This window comes from Thunnus albacares, chromosome 23, assembly GCF_914725855.1.
Source record: "Thunnus albacares chromosome 23, fThuAlb1.1, whole genome shotgun sequence".
Lineage (NCBI taxonomy): Eukaryota > Metazoa > Chordata > Actinopteri > Scombriformes > Scombridae > Thunnus > Thunnus albacares.
The window spans coordinates 15,608,654-15,628,440 of record NC_058128.1 but is presented as its reverse complement, the minus strand read 5'-3'; the positions used below and the strand labels follow the sequence as shown (position 1 = coordinate 15,628,440).

The window sequence follows — 19,787 nt, the reverse complement described above, 5'->3', positions numbered from 1 at the left end:
GTACAGCGTGGGTGTTAAAATTATACTCAAATTATTATTCACTGTTAATAAGACTTTGAGGTAAAGAGGTCAAAAGGGGAAACAGAAGGAGAGAGACAAGTGGGAACAGGATGAGTAACTAGAATGTGCTTTTTATTGCTGTTTTTCATCATAGTCTACTGGAGTTATTCAGGAAAGATGACCACAAATTGTGTGTGTGTGTATGTGTGTGTGTGTGCTTACTTTATGTCCCGTTTCTGTGTGTATTTGCACGCTGTGTGTGGTGTACTTTTGTGTGCACACACGGGCCCTTAATTCTGGCCTCACCATCTAATTACTTAAATTGTGCTTACAGGTCTTATTGTACTGTACACTTCCCCTTGGAGAGCTATACCCTGTCTTCCTGCTTGCCTGCTGCATTAGCAGTAGAAATAAGCACATTAGGCAATTTTGTGCTCCATAATAAGTACTGCACCTGAGGGATGTTTTTGAGTAAAAATGTCTGGACAGAAAGAAAAAACAGCTTTCTAGCCCAAGCTTTGTCCTTCCTCTCCTTCCATTTGTTCCCCCTCCACTCCTTCTCTTCTGTTCCTCATTGCTCACACTGGGCCAAATGAGTTCCACGATATATAGAAAGGCTCTTGTTTTTGTGCCGGCCGCCCCTCGCCGCTGATTGCTCTGTGATTTTACAATTATAAGTGGATGGGACAATTTGCCCCTCCGGCAAATCGTTTCTCTTAGCCTTCTCGCCAATCAACAGGTCAGATTGCTTCATGTCACCTAAAACAACAGCACTTAAAGGAATACTATGGTATTTTGGAAGTCCATCTCTATTTTATGGTCGTAGCTGTGTAAAGATAGGCTTTATTTACACAGTCACCTATCCTTTTCTTCACACTAGACCCTGAGCTCCAGCTTTCTATCTGGACTTCAAATCAGTGGAAGGACAAATCCACAACAGGCACTCCATGGCTCAGATGATACAGCAGTCTGTTATACTAAACTTGAGTGGTTATTTAAACCAATTACAGTCTTTTCTTTTACTTAATGCCATGCTTACTCTCCAATTTGATTCATCATATCAATAAAATGACACAATCTCAAAAAAAACTAACATTTTACGTAGTGTAAGTAGACTGCTGCATAAAATGAAAAAATGGCACTGCCTATGTAATTAGACTAGGGTTGGGATTGGATATTGAATCTGCGTATCAAATCTGATTAGGTTTACTTTTCATCTTTTGCAAGTCGCTAATGTTATAACAACTAAAAGATAAAAGACAATGTAGATCTACAATAACCATCGCTTTTAGTGAGAGTTGAATCAACCTGTAGCTACAACCTGAGAATGAGATGAGCAGTATAAAATTGAAACATTTACTGAATGTATCTGACACACTGAAATATCTCACATTTACACAATATTTTTCATGAGCCACTTGATCTAAATACTGGATTGCTGTTAATTAACATATTTGACAAGTTGTAAAAATATTGATACGAGTTCCACGTTTGAAGGAAGTTAAGAAAATAAGTGATGAAAGAGGCACACAGAGCCTGTAGCAATATTGCTGACAGGAATTCCGAATCTGATTACTTATAAATTACTGGTGATTGGTTTTTTTTTTGTTTGTTTGTTTGTTTGTTTTACATAGAGCAGTGTTGTTTTTACAGTCAATTGCTTTGTCATTAAGTAAAATGGATAGTCCTGGTAGCTGGGGCTAAATAAAAGCATTACGATGTGAAAAAGCACATTCACACCTCTTGTAATTACTAGCACAGCAAACCATACACAACACTGGAACTCCCACACTCAGAACTCGAGATACGTACAATATGTAGAAACATGTTCAAGGGCCACACAATGCCAGGGGACTTCCACTTCATTAACTCACGTAAGGGCCTCTGTTTGGGTGGGTAGTAGGAGAATGAGGTGCTCCAACACGTGAACACATCTAATGAGGTGAGACGGCAGGATGGAGAAAGTGTGAAAGAGAGTGCGTGTGTTTGTTTGCAACATAATCGCCGGTCTCCGGGTAATGACTAAAACACGAGAGAGAGAGAGCGAGCGATGGAGAAAAGAGCATCCATGTGTGCGAGGATGTTTGTATTTGCATGTGTGTTTAGAATATGTACAGTGCAGAAATGTGACACGACATCAGTGAAGTGTAGGAACAAGACGATAGGGAATGTGATATTAAGTGTTTTTATCCATCTTCAATGCTACTTAAGGAGAACATGTAAGGGGAACAATTGGAACATTAAGGCTCAAGTGGTTAAACTAACCTTCAGCTTTAATTTTCAAAGTTGCCGTCTAGAATAATATTGTCCTACTGAATATGAAAATGTGTGCACGCAGCTACAAGACGGAAATATAGGACAAAGATGCCTCTTTCATAAAATCAGCAGTTTGTATGTGCGCTTCTGTGTGTGAGCAGAGTACAAAATTTGGCGTCGCCTGAATAAAATATTTCACAGGGGCATCTTCACTTGCCGCTTTGCTGGGAGAAAGCCTGGAGCATCTTTTCAATACCACCCCGAGAGAGAAGAAGAGCATTCATGAAGGGATTAAATGAATTGTCACCCTTCTTTTTCTCAGTCTTTGCTGCCGATAAAAAGGGGGCTCACGGGGGCTCCCCGGGTGTAGCGCAGTGTAGAGGCTGGGGCGAAGGTTTGGATGGGATCATGTGATCAGATGTGTGTGGGTTTGTATGGCAATGGTTTGTTGGAGCGTAGCCACCGGTCTAGATTTCACCAAACAAACTGCAGCTTTGATCGCACTTCTTGATTTCGCTCTCCACAAACGAAATTTCACACTAAACTCTATCAAAAATATATTTAAGCTGGCAGCATTTGACAAGTGTAACTCGCCTTATTAGTGGAGCCTCAGCAATAGAGACGATAGATAAATCAAATTAAAAAAAAGCTCCTGTTACACTTGTTTTTTTACAATTTGTAGATAGCAACATTTTATAATTTGTGCTTTAAAGGTTTCTTCTTCACTCAATTCCTCATCAAATCATCATCTCCCAGCTGTGCACATTTAGATTAGACATTTAGAAAGATCAAAGGTGTGATAGAGGAATGTCAAAAATCAAAGGGAGAAATGCAACATTTCCTACGGGCATGCTAAAACTTTCCTTCTCCCTGATCTTCTAACTCCTTCTGCGTTAAAATACCATAAAATCAATACAAAAGAGAAAAATGATGTGTTGAAAAGGTGCTGCTCCGCGCTTGGCTGGTTCAACCTACATGACATGGACCTCATTTTTTTGTCCTCTAATAAATAAATACATGTAGGTTGGAGTCCTTCATATAGAGAAAAAGCTGATTTTTTTCTTCAGTACAACAAATTTTAATGTTCCACCAGCAATGCCATTCGATGTGATCCTTTGATGTTTACACACAATATCAAAATATGCAATGTGCATCTACTGTTACTGTGGAGTATAAACTAAACAGCATCTGGAGCTGTTACAACAAAGTGAGAATTAATGTTATGTTTCAAATTACATGTAGTTTCTCCTACTTTTTTAAAAAAGGAGCAGATGGTTTTGGCTTGAAGCTCGAGACCAGCGCTTTCAAATCAGAGCTGAAAGTTGGATGCTGAGCTGCTCCCTGTTGTGTGCTTAATTACACCAGGATACAAAAGGCTGAGACCCGCTGATGACACAAGGAGGAGGAGGAGGAGGAGGAGGAGGAGGGGGAGGAAGGTAGGAAGAGCAGGAAGGGAGGCAGTAATAACATCGGCTGTAAAGCCATCAAAGCTCCTGTAAATGTTGAGTGTCCTTGACATCACGGTGGAAGGGAGAGGAGTGCGCCTGCCTGCCTGTGTGTGGTCTTAACAGACGTAACAGTGGGCGAGCTCATGTGTGCATTTATAAGCCAACATGTGCATTTGAGTGCATGTGAGAGTCATTACGTGGACGAATGTGCGAATGAATCCAAGGGTGAAAATGAGAGGGCCAAAGAGGGATAAGTGGCCAAAGACAGGAGACAAGTGTGATTTAGATAATGAGGTTTTATAGCTTTACAGATAGCAGACTTTTGTCTTCTACAATTGCCTGATACTGTCATCATAAAACAAAGGATCATGTCCACACGAGTAGCTCTGATTTTAATGTGTTCACCTCGCTCATATTGTCTTTAAATGTCTCACAGCATTTAACTTGAAAACAGTCTTGCAAAATATCAAAATAAAATTAATTTTTATATTAAATCCTGTTTCTCTCTTTCATTTAATTACCTCATTGACACATATTCAATTAACCCTGAGAATGACTCACTCACTCAGACCCCTCTACCACACAGTAAGCTGTGGAGTGGCGGTAAATAATTAGTGTTTGTACAGAAAACAATACAGTTCAAATGTGAATAAAACAGCAAATAGTAAAAATACATCCTCTTGCTCGCTCTCACACACATACAAACACACACTCCACCACAACAAGCCTGCAGGGTGTAAATACTGTAAGCAACAGACTAATCAGGCAGTCAGCACATGTGCAAATGCAGATAAATGAACATCAGCGTATGTGCACAACTTCCACTGCTCACTGTCAGCTGATCTTCACCTTGCATGTGTACTATACTACCCGGCAGGAGTACCTACAATGTGTGTGTGTGTGCATGTGAATGTGTATGTGTGTGTGGTGACAGGAGCCTGCCACTCTGTTTATCCCATAATCCGCCCTCTAAGGGCGAGTGTGCTAAACACAGATTGCACTCCCCATGTAATCTACAAGGGCATCGTCGCCAGCATACGTGCAGGCACATATGCAAATACACACAGACACGCGTGTTGGGTGGCTTCAGCAACATCTGACAACAATAAATCTACTGTGTGTGTGTTTATACTAGCACCATCATAAATTTGGGGCAGAAAAAGCCCCCCAAAAAAGTAAATTAAAAATAAAAACAACAGAAACACCTGTGTCCTTGTGTGCACGCGCGCACACAAACACACATAGAATACAGTGGCCTTCAGCGGCATCTGATAATTTCATTCAGCCAATCAATGCTCATCAACCCACCGGGGATACAGTATGTAGTGGAGGCTCTTTGAGAACATGTGCTCCTGACAAGAAGTCCCCCCCACACACACACATACATGCACGCACACACACACATAGAAATCTCTCATGTATTCACTGATTGCATTGCTCACTTACACTCATGCATGCACACACAGATACACCTCACCTCAAAGAACAGGGATAATGAGGGATTTATATGCAACTTCCTCACTATTCAAAATTTCGCTCAGAGTAATACGGAGAAAAACAAAAACACAAGGACACTTGGGGAGCGCGGCTATAAGCCTCCTTTTGCCTCATTTTCAGCTCAATTTCAGCTGCTCAGAATTTATTTATTTTTTTATTGTTCTTACTCGTGTTTCTTTCAGCGTTGGGAAATCTGTCACGTTTGGTTTTAAATCACAATGCAAGAAGTATTCTTCAGGGCACAGCAGGCTGCGATGATAGCAGATCAGTGCAAATGGTGAAGAACATGAGCATCACACGATATAAGTATGTTCTCACTGAAGCAAAACTGCATCACGGGAGTACGCTTGCTGCTGTACATGCATGTGGCAAGCATGTCATCCTGTGAGTTTAATGAAAGAAAACTCTCCTGCTGCTCCCAGTTTGAACTGTATTCACACACACACAAACACACACGCACTATGTTAAGGAAGTGTTCTTCTTGCTCATTAGAGTATCTCTATCCTCAGGTTCTGTGGCCACAGGACAAATGAGCTGAGGGTGAAAGGAATTCGCTTTCCATCTCCCTTCATCTTTTTGGCTTCATCTTTGCTGTCTCAGAGCCTTAAAAGCTTAGTCTCAGGCTGTCTTTCCCACACTGCCTTTTCCCATCCATGTCTCTCTCTCTCTCTCTCTCTTTCTCCTTTGTTTGTTTCTCTTTCTGCCTCATCACATTTCATTCACCATCCCTCCCCTTGTCTTGATACATTAACCCTGCGTTGTGCAAAGCATGTACGGCCAATCTATCTTTTCTGTTATTTGTCCGAATCCTTTCATCTCCATCTTCACCTGCGGGCCTCCATGTTCCCACAGTGACTCAAACATTTACAGACCCCCGTGGTCCTAATTAGGCTAAACAGAATATTGAAAGAGCAAAAAGAGAAGGCTTTTGTGTGTACCGTCCATAAGGATGCTTTATTTATTTTATTTTATCAATATAAGATTATTTTTGGGCATTTTGCCTTTATGTGAGAGTTAGTATAGTGAGACAGGGGACAAGGAAGGAGAGGTCCCCCCCAACAGTCCATCCAGGAATTGAACCGTGGACACTGCAGTTATGTGGTATGCGCCTTAGCCATAAGGCCACCAGGGCACCACATAAGGATGCTTTATGGGCACTGGGAATGTCAGAGGCAATTTTTCCAAGGGCTGGCCTCTTCCCTAAAATGCTCTTTTCAGCAGAACAGGTCCACAGAACTCAGAGTGGGCCATGCATCATCCCTCACTGGATGGAGGACTGTAGAGATGCAGAGTACAAGGGATGCCAGGAGGCTAACATTGTCTATCAAATCACGTCTTTGAGTTTGTATTATTTAAGTCAGTGCTTCATATTCAGACCTTGAGCGGCCAGGCTCTTGCAATGCTGAACATGTTTGCTAATGAGAACTTCCAAACATCAATACTGTCCTTTTCACCTGTGAACTAGTGCACGCTTCTGCACTAGTTCAGATGTAGCTACTGTGTGTTTTGCTAGCTCATTGCACAATACATTTTTAAGGAATAGTTTGACTTGGGAGGACTACTCCTAAGGAGAACTACTCTCTGAAGACTACACTGTTATTAGTCTTTGAAACCTAAACCAAACTACCGTGACTGTAATCTCCATAGTGAAGAAACATGTCACCCAGTGCAAGGATGTGGCTCACTGTGTTTTTAATAGTTTTTGGACAACAACGGAGGTCTACTGCACAGAGGAATACGATATACAGTATATGGCTTTCGATACACACACAATACTTGCAAGTAGAATGAGGGTCATTGTTGGTTTGGCTCTGATGAAATTTGTTGGCAGTAAGAAAAATATAAAAAGTTGCCTTATCCTTTAAATATGAAGCTACAGCAAGGAGACAGTTATAAATAAAGAATAGAAACTGGGCAGAAAAGTTAGCCTAGCCGTAGGGGTAAAAAAAATCCACCCACCAGCATCTCTAAAGCTCACTAATTAACACATTATATCTTTGTTGTTTAATTCGTAAGTGTTTAAGTTCACATAGTGACCCCCTGTCAAGTGGTCACTCTGCTCAGCCAAGACAATATCTAATAATTATAATAATAATAATAAACTTTATTTGTATAGCACCTTTCCAAAACAAGGCTTACAAGGGGCTTTACAGGATAAAACCAACAAATAGGAATCATGAAAGTGTTAATCGTAAAAACAATAAAAATGGCACCATCAATAAAACAGTAAAAAAATAAAGTAATAAAACATAAAATACAGTAATAAAACAAAACAATAAAAAATTAAAACAATAAAACAAATGGTGTGGGAAAGGTAAGATAGATGGATCACAGTATGTTTTAAGAAGAGACTTAAATGAAGAGATAGACTTAGCCATCCTAATCTCCTCTGGAAGGTTGTTCCAAAGTCTGGGGGCTCTGATGGCAAACGCTCTGTCACATTTTTAGTCTGGATTTAGGAACCACCAGGAGAGCAGCATTCGAGGACCTCAGGGCCCATGATGGCAGATGGGAACTTAAAAGGTCAGAAATATAGCTTGGGGCCCAACCGTTCCGGACTTTAAAAGTGATAAGTAAATTTTAAAATCAACTCTAAAACTAACAGGCAGCCATTGCAAAGATGAAAGGATAGGTGTGATGTGCTCTCCTTTTCTGGTACCTGCTAAAATCTTGGCAGCTGCATTTTGGATTAATGACTGTTGATGAATGACTGTTTCAAGGTTTTCGGTAGACAGAAATTGTTTAATTAGAGAGATTTTTTTAAGTTGAAAAAAACACAACTCTATAACAAATTTGATGTGGTTTTTACACTGCGGAGAAATAAGAAGAGAGTATGAACCTAATATGTCTGTAATTTGAGTGCTGGAGGAATTGGTGCCAAATAGAAGTATCTCAGTCTTTTTTGAGTTGAGTTGAAGGAAATTTTCAGCAACCCATGTATGAATGTCCTTGAGACAGTTTATAAGCAAAAAAAATTCACTGAAGTTATTGGGGTTATAACTGTAAACCTGGGTATCATCTACATAGAAATGGAAACTGATGCTGTGTGATCTTATTTGTCTCAGATTTACACATAGTCCAGTAAAACTAGTCAGAATAGTTGTTTTAAAAGTAAAGCATGCTCCTTTTGCCAAAGCTTGCTACTAAAAACTGCTGTTCCTGAATGCTAAGGCAAAGGTTATCTGTGCCTCTGTCTGCACTAAGGCCACGTTTTTGTAGATTTGCGCATGCATAGTCGGTACTCACACTGTCTGCAATGATCAACACTGACACAAGGACCCACCCTGCCTCAGCCCTCTTCCCACTTCATAAATTGGCAAACTGTAACCTAAAAAGTTGTTTATTAACCTAATCTTGCCTTAACTCCGAGATTAAACCTACAAGAGACCTCACGCGTAATTGTAACTTCAAACAGAGAAGTTTTTTTTTTTGTGATATTCGAATTACAAAGATACACTTAGATTTTTGCTCTTTGTACTGCTGCAACTGTGACTAGACTTCCTTGCAGATTTCCAAATGACTCTGTATTCTGATATCAATGTAGTGTCTTGCTTCAATAGATGTCCAGCCCAAATGGGCTTACAAGGCAGACTATCAATTTCCATGTACATAGGTGTGAGACCAATATACAAATTATAGGAAAACATGAAGTATATTAGTATATTCTGTATGCCTTCTACTTGACATGCATCAAATAAACTTATTTCATATTGTATGCGTGTGTTTTTCAGTCTAGTGTGCCTAATTTTCCAGGCTTTAGAAATAAAACTAGTCCATACTTTGCCACTCAGTCCAACTTCTCATTTTCATTAAACTAAAATAATTCATACTAATTAAACAAAATAGCCTACAATAAAACCAAGTGCAGTTTATTTTCTCCATCTCCCATCTCCCCATCATCTCACAGACTAAATACACTCTAACTTCCTCACTTACCTGTTTCTATTGCCAGGGGTAGGATACCTCTTCTCAGGAGGACATATCATAGGGTTCCACACCAAAAGGTTTCTGTTTTATCTATTTGAGGGTCCTTGGCGTGGAAAAGTTTTTGGAAGTCCTCACCAAACTACTTTGAGTTGAGTGAATTCCACAATGACATGGCTGAATGCCTTACTCAGGCCCCAATATGAGGTCTGACAGCATGCCACTGACCAAAATTAAACACTGACAAAAATGGAGGTTGAAGAGACCTCCTGAGAGGCCATTTCTGGCCAATAATTTGATTATGGCCTGAACTAAAAGCATAAATGAGGGGTCATTTAATCAGAAAAAGGACCAGACAACTCCATATACATATGACCAGAAAACTCCTTTTTTGGTCATCCTTATCTCCAGAGACTGCGATAAATTTTAAGGTACATTCCAGAAGAACACGCATCAGCTGGAAACCCTACTTAAGCCAAGACAAAACTTTAATAACTGAAAGTAACTGTATAATCAGTATAGTATGAACCATACCAAGTTTTTTTGTCACAAAAATGCATAAAGAATGGTATAACTTTGATAACTGTGTTATCTACCTATTGAAGAGACATTAAAATTTGATCAAAACTCAATTTAATTCCCCCAAAGTTCACCAGTCTTAGAAACCTAAGCTGCCATTTTGGAGACAAATTATCAGCCACACCTTAAAGTCCCTGGAGAACAAACAAACAAACAAAAAATCATCAAAGTTTCAGGGCAAAAATGTTTAAAATATATCCAAACCTCCACCTGTCTTGTCCAAGCTTATAAAACAAACCTCAGAGGAATTAAGCTGGTCTCCAAAAGACTCATGAGTTAAGACCCCTCTTCGATTAAGATGTCTGCCCATATGAAGATGGGCTCCTGCATTGTTTGAATGTAGACATATGCCACATTGATAGATCACTGCCTACCCTGGCAAAGATTTCACCACACGTTGATTCAAACATAGAATTATCATTCAAAAAGGCTAAAAGTTCATTTGCAACAATCTTCTCCAGGACTTTGGCTAAAAAAAGAAGTTTAGAGATAGATCTAAAATTGTTGAAATCCTTTGAATTGAGTCAGGGGAGCTTTTTTATAATAGCAGGGCACAGTACCAGAAGAAAGGGAGCTATTTAAAATGTTCAGTATAAAAGGACAAATTGTGTTAAAAACTTCTGTAAAAAAAATCAAAGGGAGAGGATGTCCAGAGGACAGGAGGAGGGGTTCATTTTGTTGACAACTTCTAACAATGTAGACTGAGAGAGAAGGTTGAAGAGATCAAAACAAGTACTAGGCCTAGTGGGCAAACAGGCCAACGGGTGATCTATGGGTGAGGTAATACTCTGACGAATGAGGGAGATCTTTTGAGGAAAAAAGTTTAAAGACGCATTGCAGGTTTCAGGAGTAGTGTCTACAGAAGGGACAGGGGGAGCATCAGTGGCACAGCTTACAATGTTAAAAAGCATCTTGGGATTAGAGATATTAGATTCAATAAGATGGGACAAGTGGGCGTGTCTAGAGTTTTTAACCTCAGCAGTAAAGAGGCAAAATTCAGGCTGGCAAAAACGACTTATAGTTACATTTACGCCATTTAGCAGCTATAGTAATTATGACCTAGGGAAGGGATGCAGTTCAGATGATGTCAGTATAAGGTGACTTGATAAGATGATTTCTGCCTTATAAAGAGGAGACAGCATGGGTGGGTGGAGAGATAGTTAGATGGCAACATGTAGACTTTGCTGCAGGAGACCACTGTTCATTTCCCGTTTCATGTTTCAGTTTCATGTTTCCAACCACAAGTCGGGACATTTTTTTAAAAAACGTACATGTGGTGGTTACTGTTGCCATGACAACAAAGGTTGCATACTTTAAGTATAAACCATGTTTCAAGTGATCATTTTAACCCAAACCATGATCTTTCCCTAACCAACTGGTTTTTGTACCTAAACCTAACCAGACCTTACCCACAGCATTGTCACACCATAAAACACAATTATTTTTTAACAGTGATTTGAACAGTGAAAAAACAGCATATCGTGATCCTATGGGTTGTTCTGGAGTGCATTACTACAGCCGCTAGACAGCATAAACATAACTACTGGTCATTTTTTGCTGGCTGAATTTTAGACCTATGCTGTTGTTAAATTATGAGGATTTGTTGGCTTTATGACATTTATGTTTTAAAGCACAAATGTTTTCATTTATCCAGTGCTGGGACATGTGTTTAGTTTCTCTGGTTTTAAATGGTGCAATTTCATCTAGGATAGAATTGCAGATGGTATTGAAATTATTTAGATGCTCATCCACTGATAATAAGGGCTCTGTCTCACAAGGGATAGTGTTAAAGGCTTTACTGAAATATTGGCAGAGGTAGAATTAAAAACTCTAGACCGTAACTGTGTACATGAGCAGCTAAAACAAGGAGGTAAAACCAAATTAAAACATACAATAGTGATCAGAAATACAAGGATTAGAACATGTCAAGTCAGATAATGTAAGACCATAAGATAAAACAAGATCAAGAGTATGGCCCTGACAATGAGTGGGCCCAGTCAGTGAGAGAGATAAATTAAAATAATCAATCAGGGATAAAAATTCAGCACTTAGACTGTTAGAGGTGCAGCAGATGTGAATATTAAAACCACCTAGAATTAAAAACCTGTCATATCTGGGTAGGATTATTGATGGGAGCTCTGAGAATTCGTTTATAAAGCTAAAAGAAGATTTGGGGGGTCTGTAGACTAGAAGGCACAGACACTGGGTATTTGCCTTAAACACAAATGGAAGTGCCATGAGGAAGGAAAACAGTCCTAAGTCAACACAAGGATGACTGAATTTATTTCTGAAGAGAACAGCTTCCCCCCTCCTTCCCAAAAGTCTACGTTGGTTAAAAAAAAAGAGTAGCCAGGGTGCGAGACTTCAATTAGAGGAGTAAAATCCTCAGCTTGCACCCGCGATTCTGCTATCATAAAAATGTCCACACTCTGTGATAAAATGAAATCGTTACACACAAATGACCTATCTAACAGAGATCTTACATTGAGTAGCCCTGTCTTGAATTTATTCAGCATTTTGGCATGGGGCAGTGGAGTGGAGATAGGCTGGCAGGGAATGTGAATGAGAATAGATGGTGTGACCATACGGTGAGAGAGATGGCTTGCTGAACACCTGTTCCTTCTGTCGCTGGTCACAACGGGAATGGTACCTTTAAAATCACAGAAAAGACCAGCAGGTCCCTCACTGTTGTAAAACGGCCTTTTCTAAGTAGAAGTTAAAGGGTGGAAAAGTGTAGTCATGTTGAGGTGTGTGTCAGAGAGAATTAAAAGCTATAAAATGGATAAAATTAGAAGGTAACTGTTGGGCTTCAACCATTGGATCACACAAAGAAAACTCTGAGGCCTGGCCACAAGGCCGTCTCCTTCCTTTGTTCTCCTGAAACAAAGGAACAGTGGCAAAATGCTGCTCACAAACTCCATTTCCAATGATGCTTTGCAAGTTCTCACCTAGGTGCTAAACAGGAAATGGTCTCACTACTAATTATTATTAGTAATGCTATAATTTGTTACTTTATCATTAGTTTGTATACTATAAAATAATTAGTTTATAAATTATATATTGTATCATAGCTGATAAGAGATGATAATTACATTCTGATCACATTAGTAAACTAATTAGTTCATTATTGCACACATTATAAAATAATTTATATACTATATTAAGTATTTGCTGATTATTACCAAATGATTTGTAAACCTTTAAGAAATTGTTTGAAAAACATCTAAACATTACATAGACAGATAGACCAGATATTTGTAGCACTTTGTTAATGGTAAATAATAGTTTGTAAACTGTCTATAAACACACTGATTATAATACCTTGTTAAATGGTTAATAAATACTTTGTAAAGCATCTATAACCATTATTTAGATGACAGTTAATACTTTGTTAGTGGTTAATAATTGGTTTGTAAACCATCTATAATACTTTGTAATAAATACTGTGTAGTGCATCTATAAACATTATTTGGATGGCCATTATAAAGTTGTAAATAATGTTTATGAAACATTACAATTGCTTAATAAATGGTTTATAAAACATATATAAATTATTTGGCTATTATACGCTCTTTGAAAGAGAAGCGATGGGGCCAGACATTACACGGCTTTTTCCCAGACTCTCGATTGTGCAGCATAGTGATTCAATGTCCTGGTGCAGATTGGCTGACGTCAATTAGCTCCAGCATGTACTATCACAGTGACTGAGGGGTGAAGGTCAATGGGAGTTGGATTAAGTTCAATAAAATCCTCAACCTTTCTGCTGCCAAGACATTATGTGATGGCAGACAGGAGTTTAACAAATCTTATGATGGAGTCAGCCAACACAAAGACTTCAGGCACAGAGCTACCCCCAGTGGTGTAAACTGCAAGGTTGGAAGGGAGTTGGCAGGTGACAGGAGCAGCCTACCTTGGCGAGGCAGGGGGAGAGCAGCTGATGTGGTAACTGGCTTGGCTACACTAGATGACAGGCGACGGCACATGCTCCCAGGACAAACGGCTTTGGGGGTTGAAATGAGGGAATCAGTTGAGGAGCCAGACGAAGAGCTGGAGCCAGAGCGCTTCCTGGGGTGGGACCTTGGACTCCTACGTTGTCCCTCCGGGATAGTGAGCTCAGGTAGAGGTAAGGAGAGCATGCTATCTGCTAACTCCTGAAACGGTGCATAGAAGTTGGAGCATGGTAGATCATCAGCAATGTCACATTCACCAGATCCATATGGGTCAAAGAGGGAAAGCGAAATTCTTCTGTTTACCTTTTACAACTGAGACCCAGGAGATACCTCCTCTGAGAACTGGTGGGAGACTACCAGCATCTGGAGCCCCACCGCCAGGCAAGCAGTTCCAAGGAGGCCAAGTGGTTGTGGAGCAGTGAATGCTGCTGGAGGAGATCATTTATGAGACTTGTAATGGAGGAGAGCTCAGTCTTAATATTGGAGATTTCATCTGCTATGGCCATTGTTGATGAGACCCGCAACAAGCCTAGTAGCAGTCCAGTCTCTCAAGTGGAAGCCCATGACTGGAGGGGGTGAGTAAAGGCCATTTAAACTGCAGAAACCTCTCCTATCTTCAATACTCAAGTGTGTCCCCCAAGCCCCTAAACCAGGAATAGAGGAATAAAATCCATCTGTAAAATTGCTTAAAAAAAAGACAAGGTCTGGAACAAAGCCCCCCATAAAACCACAACTTGTTCTTTTTACATTTTGCTTTTTGTACTGATGAAACAAATGAGATTTAACATGTTAATGCCTGCTTCCATTCTTTATGCTAAGTGACACCACCCTTCCCACGGCTAAAGATTCATATTAAATGGTCAGTTATGAGAGTGGTGTCTCTCTTCTCATTTCACTCTTGGCAAGAAAGCAAGTAACATTTGAGCATTTACTGTGTAAGCACATTTGTTTATTAATACACAATGTCTGAGCAATTCTAGCTTGAATGTTCATTATAAAAAGTTTGGAGAAACAAAGAAAGAAGGCAAGATGTTTCAAGATGTCTACAGTGACCACAACTTCAATACAAATAGCAACTACACTGTATCTTTTCTGTGTGTCACAGGACATATATATATATATATATATATGTGTGTGTGTGTGTGTATATATATATATATATATATATATATATATATATACACACACACACATGTAGCGAAAGGTAGTCTTGCTCTGAAACTCTCTGCTGAATACACTTCCTTACTGTCAATGCTGTATTTCCTCTCATTCTATTATCCATCCCTCACTCTCAGCGGGGGCAGAGAGTGCCTCGTGTATTCCTTCAGAGGACAAGAAAAGCTTTGAAGAGGCTTCCTCTCTCTCCTCAATAGCTGTCCCAAGGATAAGGATATTTAATATGAGGGAGTGAAATGGCCCAATGAACCAGCTTCCGCCCAGCGCTGTTACATCCTGTTCCACAGAACATAACAGCCAACGTATTCCTATAATGTGCATAAAACCTTAGGCCTTCAGCAAGGTATAGTGCTCGATGAGGTACAAAAATGACTCTTTCCATCTTTTGTTCGCAAATGTAGATGTGTTTCTGGGATTTGACATGTCTATTTTACTCTAATTGGATGGAGAATTCAAGGTCAGAGATGAAGGCTCGCTGATGGTTCTTCACCAAGATAAAGGGATTCATAATTGTTGTGGCTTTCCTACTTACAAGTACAAGCACTTACTGCATGTTACAGATGTTTCATTGATGATGAGTAAAGCTTAGTCTGACGCATGCATAACAAAGTCAGTTATTTGATTTGGCATGTGTAATTACCTTACAACAATACGCACTGCTTCAGTGATCAAATTAGGTTGATACACCCACATTGCTGCCATCACACCTGCTTCTTTTCCAACTGATGTCAACCACTTATGCAACTATTTTAGCTATATTGTTCAAATAAATACATCAGTAACACCTGAACAAAAACACAAGGACATTTGAGAATAACTTTGAATACGTGTCTAACAAACTAACTCAGTTAAAGCACAGTATAGCACAGCACTGTTTGTTTGCCTTACAGTATAGATGCATGTCCCTGTGTACTATGTGTATAGATGTGTATCATATAGCATTAACCAACACAAAAGCCAGAATCTAAATGCAGGAAAGGGAAAAGTGAACTCAGTTACACCTCTATGTGGGAGGTTATACAAGAACCTTATCACACTTCCATTTCTATTATCCAGTACAGAATGCAAGCAAGCTGGCAGCAGCTCCCACTCTTGGTTATTTGCCTTTATAGACTTTTTTTTTTCGCTCTCCTTTTTTTTCCTAATGGAACCCGGCTCTGTGCCACCTGCCAAATTGTGGCAGTAGGGAGAGAAGAGCAAAATAAATACAGCCTGTGTGTGTGTGTGTGTGTGTGTGTGTGTGTGTGCGTGTGCGCGTTTGCAGGTGTGTTGGGGCAGCAAAAGCGGGAAAGACAATATGTATGTGTATGTGTGAATGAGGGAGGATGTTATGGACTTTCACAGCCTGTTATTTGTGTGCTGCTGTCAAATGAGTTCACTGTACAAAAAAGAAGGGGCAATCAGCATAGCGTGGCGTTGGAGGCTGTCTGGCAAATCAAAATACAAACCAGAGTCTTATTGAATTGTCTTGTTGTGTCAAACCGAGGTAGTGTTTTAAAAAAGCGACCCGGTGTGGCTGAGAGTGCCACTCCATACAGCTTTCACGGTCTGCTATTATAATGAGTGCTTCTATGGCCATCACCTTTCAAAAGTGACTCACATCCTGATGACCACTGCAAACTGGATTGCCACTTCACTGAAGGAGGGTAAATAGAGGGATGAATTATTTTATTTATTAACCAGTTGTCCCTGAATGAAGCCCATCGTTGTGATATTTTGACTTGCATTTTAAACACATCATTTATTCATCAGTTGACAAAATACTGTCACTAGTGTTTCTGTCACTGTGCCATATTTTTATTACCGGGGCTTTAAAAGGGATTTGTTTTTTTAATGATGCCTTCAGTTATTCATATTGTTAAGCCCTAAATTACCTTTTTGATGGTAGGTTTTCTTTCAGGCCTTTAAGGAAATCTCTAAATTTGTAGTGTTTTTAACCAGAATGAATTATAAAGTCAAACTACTGAATGGTTCCTCTTTTTATTTTTTTGGGGGGAGGGGGATTTTTGCCTTTATTGTATAACAGGCAAAGGCAGACAGGACATGAAGGAAGAGAAAGATGGGTATGACATGCAACAACAATCCCTGGCTGGAATCAAACCAGGGACGTTGCTATTTTGTGGCATGTGCGATAACCATTCAGCTACCGGGGTGCTCCATACCATTTCTTCATTCTAAGCATGGTAAGTGAGCGGTCTATTCAGAGCCATTTACAGGAGAAAACAGCGACTGTGTTGACAGTTGAATGCTTGTTGAATGTTGTCACATTTAAAGCAAAGCTGCAATATAATGCAGGCTCATTATGGTGCACCTGAGATGAAGGAGATGTGAATACATAGTCATTTGCTATGTCTATATGTGTGTTTTAGTATGAGCGTTTTTGTGTGCAAAAGAGAGTGAAAGATGTGTGTGGGATGAAGCATTAGCAGCAGTGTTCTTTTCCTTACACGTGTGTGATTTGAAATACATGGTGATATGTTGGACTGCTAGTAGGCTTCATGTGCAAACAATGTGAAAACTGTCACCAGATGTTTTAGCTAAATATGTTTATTTAAAGGGGACATATCATGCACACTTCCAGGTCTATATTTATATTCTGTGGCTCCATTGGAATATCTTTGCATGATTTACAGTTCAAAAAACTCCTTATTTATCTTATACTGGCTCTTTATGCAACCCCTCAGTTCAACCTGTTTTAGCTCCTGTCTCATTAAGGACTCCTTCCTCCTGTTCGGCTACGTAAACAAGCAGTAGAAGTAGGATTTCACTTGTTTTTCTCATTCTTTATTCGAAACGGAAACTTCACAAATACATCTTTACACGTTTAAGCTTGAATCCAATCTGAGATATGAGTGGACAACATGAATAATCCATGGAACAACAAAGACTACAGAACGGACGGCTGTTTTTTGGCATGCACAAACAATCTGACATCACAAGGAGGAAGGAGAGGTGACACTGCAAAAAAAGCATGGCCTGGCCTTTTGACTTTCAGGGAGCATTTTTGCATACATTCGCCTCAAGTTCTAGACCTTTGACCATGCTTAGACATCCAACATTATAACAGTATATAAATGACAGAAAAATTAGTCTATTGTGAGATTATATTTTATGCTTTTCTGAAATTCCCCTCCCCATTAGGTGCAATATACAGCAAGTATCTGGTTTGAAAGAGTGAAATAACTTGGATATATTTAATTTCTTTATTTTTACAGTATTGTAGGAACCAGAAAACCTCTGTAAACAAGTACAGACTTCATACCAACAGAACAAACAGAGTGTGAAGTCACTGCTCCCGGCCAAGAAATAGCCTGGCCTAACCTTCCGTAAAACCACAAATTGACTGTTGCTACGCTTGTCAAGCTTACTGTTCTCGCACAGCACATATGCAGTTTACAATGATAGCGTTGGCAAATTTACAACTAGGAAGTGATGGTAATACGTAAAACAAAGAGCCCTTAATTTCAGACAGAGATAGACAAAAGCAGGATTCTCATTTCTAGCTGGTTACTATCAAATGTAATTTTTGCCATTTTGTGTTTTTTATGGATTAAACAAAAGAGATATAATTAGTTAATTAGGGAGCTTTAGAGGTGCTGGTAGGCATTTTTTAACATTTAAATAGAGCCAGGTGTTTCCCCCCACTTCAAGTCTTTATGCTAAGCTAACATAATTGGCTACTGGTTATAGCTTAATATTATGTTATCAATCTTGTCATCAAATGTTTGGACTATTCCTTTCAGCATTCCAACACAACTTTTGACTGGTAGTGTATATACCCACATATTCAAAATGAGACATCTACAAAAACACACAGATGAAAAACACACAGACGTTGCACTAAGTTCCCCTTAAGCCACCACAGGTGTTGATGGAGAAGAGAAAGAAAAAAGCAGAGGGGGAGGGAGGGGGGGGGGGGCAGTGGCATCTCCTTTACCAGCCAGACAGATGGTATCAGAGTGTTTGCTTGCTTCGGGCCCTGTGGTGCCATCAGATAGCATTTGATAAGAGTGTGACAAGCTAAGGCAGCGAAGGTCAGGACATGATGGCAGTGAGGGCAACAACAGCCCCAGTCACTGTGCTGGGGAGGAAGATTGTTGGGGGTCAGGGTTAAAGATGAAGTGATGAACTCAAGGCAAAAGATGTAGCTGCTTTAGGAGATTTACTGCTTGTGAGACAAATTGCTTGGCGAGTCTTGCATCCAATTCAATTGTATGAAGTTGCAAGGAATAGAAAAGCAACCCTGTATTTGAGAGACAGTATTTATGTAGGATTGAGGCTTCTGCGATGACATTGGGGTACGAGTCCTTATAATTCAAGGCTGCATTTAATTAGTCTTCGATTTCCCTTTTAATGTAATCTTGATGTCACACATTGCTGCAAGGTCAAGTGGGTTGCACTCTTAAGCCAATCCAAACAGAATCCGTGTCTCTGCCAAGCCAATTCTAGCAATCCCCATTACGCACACATTGTCATGCGTCGCCGCTCAGCTCAAATGAGTTACAAAGGAAGCAGGCAGAGGAAACATTAGCAGCAGTTGGATGGACTGGATGCATAAAAATATTAGAGAGTGATTTATGGCCTGTGTCGATAGCCAGTTCCAGGCAAACAGCGCTGTGTAAGCAAAGGCCCTTACGGCATCTCTATCCACCATTCTGGTACAGTGGGTGACAGCAAAAGACTATGAAGCCATAATCTTTCAGCATCAATCAAATGGAAACAGTACCTGTGAGCGTGGGTGCCTGGATATGTTTTAAAATGGGGGAGCAAACTCAGAATGATACATAATTGGCTTGGGGGAATGTAATTTAAAACAAATTTCCTGCATTTCTACACCACCTAACCTCTTAAGATTAAGTCAAGCTTAAGTCATTAAGCCACCTGCACTACTCTAGATTAGTTAGATTGAGGGTGCTATGAAAACCAAGAATGCATCAAGAACAGTATACAATTGGGT

General features: G+C 39.8%; 1 long non-coding RNA gene across 4 annotated transcripts in view; it reads right to left on the bottom strand.

Moving 5' to 3' along the window:
* Nucleotides 1-19,787, bottom strand: part of LOC122974879 — a 218,118-nt gene that overhangs the window by 65,318 nt on the left and 133,013 nt on the right. Inside the window, exons 5-6 of one of the 4 annotated variants that reach the window (XR_006400476.1) lie at nucleotides 13,958-14,079; nucleotides 13,188-13,855 (exon numbers count right to left, since the gene is read on the bottom strand). The exons of 2 other annotated variants lie outside the window; for them this stretch is intronic. This is a non-coding gene — a long non-coding RNA (uncharacterized LOC122974879). Of the gene's footprint in view, nucleotides 1-13,187; nucleotides 13,856-13,957; nucleotides 14,080-17,632; nucleotides 17,789-19,787 lie in introns of those variants that run through there. One more of the 4 variants, XR_006400475.1, reaches the window with a different exon arrangement.